The sequence below is a fragment of the Bubalus bubalis genome, chromosome 14 (genome assembly GCF_019923935.1).
Source record: "Bubalus bubalis isolate 160015118507 breed Murrah chromosome 14, NDDB_SH_1, whole genome shotgun sequence".
Lineage (NCBI taxonomy): Eukaryota > Metazoa > Chordata > Mammalia > Artiodactyla > Bovidae > Bubalus > Bubalus bubalis.
This window is the reverse complement of record NC_059170.1, coordinates 33,975,508-33,980,837: the sequence shown is the minus strand read 5'-3', so window position 1 is coordinate 33,980,837 and position 5,330 is coordinate 33,975,508.

Here is a 5,330-nt window from a genome sequence, read left to right as displayed (position 1 = left end):
ATGCCAAAGTCATTGCACATCTATTTTGCTTACAACACATCACTGAAACAGGAATAAGCTTTATGGAACAATGACGTAATATTTACATATTGCAGAGCTTCCCTGCTGGCTCAGTGGTAAAGAATCCACCTGCCAATGGAGGAAACATGGGTTTGATCCCTGGCCCAGGAAGATCCCACATTCTACAGAGCAACTAAACCTATGGGTCACAACTACTAAACCTGTGCTCTGCTGCTGCTAAGTCACTTCAGTCGTGTCCGACTCTGTACGACACCATAGATGGCAGCCTACCAGGCTCCTCCGTCCATAGGATTTTCCAGGCAAGAGTACTGGAGTGGGTGGCCATTGCCTTCTCCAAAGCCTGTGCTCTAGAGCCTGGCAACGGCAGCTACTGAAGCCTGCACACTTAGATCCCATGCTGTGCAACAACTGAAGCTACTACAATGAGAAGCCTGAGCACTGCAATGAAAAGTAGATCCTGCTCCTGACATCTAGATAAAAGCTTGTGCAGTAGTGAAGACCCAGCACAGCCAATAAATAAAAAAATATATTAAAAAAAATTAAATATTGCAAAGAAAAAGGGAGATTTCTGGTATTGATAGATAAGGCCTGGAATGAAAGATCTCTGTGCTATAGTTGTCTATATTATCCTGTCACTTCCTAGTAATCTGTATCCTTATCTCTAAAACACTTGGAGATCTAATTTGGGTTTTTTAAATCAGTAGTTCTTAAAGGGTGGGCTGTGGACTAGCAGCTTCATCATCACTTGAGAACTTGTTTGTAACACAAGCCTGCTAAGGTGGAAATGTCAGGGGGTAGGGCCAAGTAATCTCCTTTAATAAAGCTTTCAGGTGGTTATGATGAAATCTACTGTTTGAGAAACACTGTTTTATGCAATTACCATTGCTACCACCGGGAAGAGCTCTTTATTCATGGATTTTTGCACAAGAACCCTGTGTGGGGCCACCTTTGAATCAAGTGCCCACTTATGGTCACAAGAATGGCCTAGTGCTGCATTGGTCAATAGTAAGCTGATTCAACATTGCCAGAATCCCACCATAAACAATTTTTTTCTGAAAGAAAAAGATTTTTCTTCCGGTCCAAAGGATGTAGAAGGTGACCATCATCCTCCACTCTGTAGATTCCAGACACATTAGCTCTCTTTAGTTTCTTGTTTGCTACTGTCCTTGGCCTTTGTCCAGCCTGTTCCCTGTGCCTGAAATGTTTTCTCATTCTCTTTATCTAGTTAAAAGTAACTTTTCCTTCTGATCTCAACTTCAATATCAGTTCCTTGAGTGTGGCAATTTTTGAGCCAGAGATTGAAGCTAAGTTCTTCTTTCTTTCCTTCTTTCTTTTCTTCTTTCCTTCTCCCCACCTATCCTTCTTTCTTTTGTTTCATTGTTCATAGAATGATTTCCTTTTGCATTCATCATACTTTCATTTATGGGATAGTTGGACTCATCTGTGTTCCTTAGGAGACTGCTGTCTCCATTAGGACTAAGAGTGAACTTGCTTTTGTTCACAAATGCATCCATAATTGGGACATTCAACAAATGTATAGAGATTTTAAAATTAAAGACAAAGTACAAGTTTATTAATATTTTGTGTTATTTAGTAGTCAATTCATGTCCATGAATTGTTGTCTTCCCTGGTGGCTTAGACGGTAAAGCGTCTGTCTACAATGCGGGAGACCTGGGTTTGATCCCTGGGTTGGGAAGATGCCCTGGAGAAGGAAATGGCAATCCACTCCATGACTATTGCCTAGAAAATCCCATGGACAGAGGAGCCTGGTAGGCTACAGCCTATGGGGTCGCAAAGAGTCAGACACGACTGAGCGGTTTCACTTCACTCACTTTCATGTCCGTGAAGAAATACCATTTGGTTTCTGATTATTTAATTTGACAAATTTTTATTGAGTACTTGTTATATAGCACACATTTCTTTAGTGCTAGAGATGGAGCAGTGAGATAAACAGACAAAATGCTAGCTCTCAGAGAGCTTACATTCTAATTTCTGTCAAAGGCCCATAAGTAAAGCTATGAAGTGAGGTTGCTGAAAATTCCACTTTTAACTTCTACAACAGAATTTTAAAAATCTGAATTACAATTAAATTATGTTGAAGAAAATACATTTAGTATAATTAAAGAGAATATGTGGGACTACATAAATTGAGATAGTTATTAAAATTGAAATATCTTGTTAAAAAATTATTCTGAAACAAACAAGAGGACTTCATCTCCACTTACCTTCCCAAATAAAAAACAAATCCTTAAATAATAACAAAAGCCTCAGTGAAAAATATATATTTGTACTTCAAACATAAAGTTTTAATTGAAAATACAATAACTTATATGCAGAGTACATCATGAGAAATGCTGGGCTGGAGGAAGCACAAGCTGGAATCAAGATTGCTGGGAGAAATATCAATAACCTCAGATATGCAGATGACACCACCCTTATGGCAGAAAATGAAGAGGAACAAAAGAGCCTCTTGGTGAAAGTGAAAGAGGAGAGTGAAAAAGTTGGCTTAAAGTCAACATTCAGAAAACTAAGATCATGGCATCTGGTGTCATCACTTCATGGCAAATAGATGGGGAAACAGTGGAATCAGTGGGAGACTTTTATTTTTCTGGGCTCCAAAATCACAGCAGATGATGATTGCAGCCATGAAATTAAAAACGCTTGTTCCTTGGAAGGAAAGTTATGACCTAGATAGCATATTAAAAAGCAGAGACATTACTTTGTCAACAAAGGTCCATCTAGTCAAGGATATGGTTTTTCCAGTAGACATGTATGGATGTGAGAGTTGGACTATAAAGAAAGCTGAGCACAGAAGAATTGATGCTTTTGAACTCTGGTGTTGGAGAAGACCCTTGAAAGTCCCTTGGACTTCAAGGGGATCCAACCAGTCCATCCTAAAGGAGATCAGTCTTGGGTGTTCATTGGAAGGACTGATGCTGAAGCTGAAACTCCAATACTTTGGCCACCTGATGAGAAAAGCTGACTCCTTGGAAAAGACCCTGATGCTGGAAAAGATTGAGGGCAGGAGGAGAAGGGGATGACGGAGAATGAGATGGTTGGATAGCATCACTGACTCAATGGACATGGGTTTTGGTGGACTCTGGGAGTTGGTGATGGACAGGGAGGCCTGGCGTGCTGCGGTTCATGGGGTTGCAAAGGGTCAGAGACAGCTGAGCGACTGAAATGAACTGAACTGAACTGACAATAATTTTGTTTCTTAGTAATGAAATGCTAATGATATACTTTTAGAAGTGTAATTTAAAACAAATGGGGAAAGTTTGTGATTTGTTTGGGGAAGTATATTTTTAAAAGGAATTAGCTGGAAGAAATTTTGAAGGAATGAAAAGAGATAGGAGAGGAAACTTGCAGATTTTGCTGACAAATGCACATGTGCATAATTTACATTATCAAATGCATTACCTTCAATTTTGGAGCAGAATAATTAATGTCTGTAGAAACTGGCTACTCTGATATTGGCTGATTCAGCCCTACTTCAGATGTTTATGTATTGTCCTCCATGGCCAGAATCAGAGGTAAAGAAGAAACTGCTGGAGGAATATTAGATCCATTGTTTTCTAGAGTTGTAACTTAAAGTGCTTGGTAACTTTCCTATGTTTGGTCAGGCTTGATTATTCCTACATCTATGTAGCAGCTGCCCACAGCTCCTAATGAGAAGCAGACAGAGAAGTGCAACTGAGCCTCCTTTATTAGTTGGATCTTCTTGCACCTAATTTGCATTTCTCCCCTACTTTTTCCCTCTGTTTGGAAGTGGCTTATTGTTCTTAATTAATATGGTGTCTTATTGTTACCAACCAAAAGGAATTCTCCAAATCAAGGAGTAACTCCTCCTTCATGAAAATTAAAGAATTAAAGATTTAAAGATGATTTAATCTTTCCTAAGTGAGGAGCATTTTTAGCTTTTTAAACAGGTCACACTGGAGAATTGGTACTGTTGATTTGTCAGTCATTGTTAACTAAGTCAGATACACTAAAGAAAGGAAAACAGAAGAGGGAAGGAAGGAAGGAAGGAGGGAGGAGGAGAAGAAAGTGGGAAAGAGGGAGAGGGAAGGAAATGAAGAAGAAAGAAAGGAGAGAAAGAGAGAGAGAAGGGGGGGAACCTCCGACCACATCCCTATGTCAGTCCAAGCCCTTTTGTAAGCTTTAATATGATCTCTCTTCTTACTGTAACTCCTTTTTTTTTTCTTTTTATACAAATAAAAACCTGGCATGTCTTTGAAGTCTTAACTGCATCAAAGACTTGCTCCCATTAATTTTGAATTACTCTCCTAAAAGTCTGTCTACAGTAAGCAGTTCATGAAAAGGATACCCTGTTTTGCTGTCCCCTGGGTTCTCAAAGCAGAACCTCTTAATTGATCTTCCTGCATTTTTTTTTTTTTGCATCAAATAATAGTGAACAAAAAAATGTCTTTTATCTTGTAAAATAGCCACACTTTTGAAGATTCTTGAGGCAGACAGCACTAAAGAAACACCTCAAAAAAAAAAAAAAAAAAGAAAAAGAAAAAGAAACACCTCTGGCTCATGCTCTGAGGTTCTGGATTTAGAACTGAACTAGAAATTGAGGAACTGAATTACACTTGAAGTCAGTAAAGTCCTGACTTTTGATTGGTTTCCATGGCATTCAGAGAGACAATGAAATATTTTTGGCCATAAACTGGCATTTTTAGGGCATTTAAAAAATGTTATGTTGTAACAGAAGGAAATTAAGTATATACTGAACTTATTAAACAGATCTGTTTGTTTCACATTTTTATGTTCTTCCTGTACAAAATGTCCATATCTGTATATATCACTATCTAATCACTTTTATATCAAGAAAATTTCCCTATATCTTAATTTTATTCTCCCTTCAACATGTCTTGTATCCTTGGGTAGATCAAAGTAGTAGACCAGTGGCAACCTAAAAACAACTCATCAAATAGTAGATGGCTAGTATTAAGTAACCTACTAAATTTGTCTTCTAAACAAAAATCATTCAATAGCCTTTAAACATGAGGCTTTTGCACATAAAAATAAATTCAGGAAAACAATTGTAAAAAAAAAAATCCCCAGATTTGTGGTATTCTATCAAAATGATTATCTAAAAATATAAATCAATTTAGTCTTAAGAAGACAGCCAATTAAGCTGCATTATTTGCTATAATTTTTAATTTAGCAAATTAATACTGTTAAAAAGTTTGGTTGCCTAACAAGTTGAAGAGATTAAATTGTTTTTTTTTAACATCTGTAATTTTAAAATGTATAGCCTCAATTGTTTCATTCATTTTCAGAATACAAAATTAAGCAAGTGA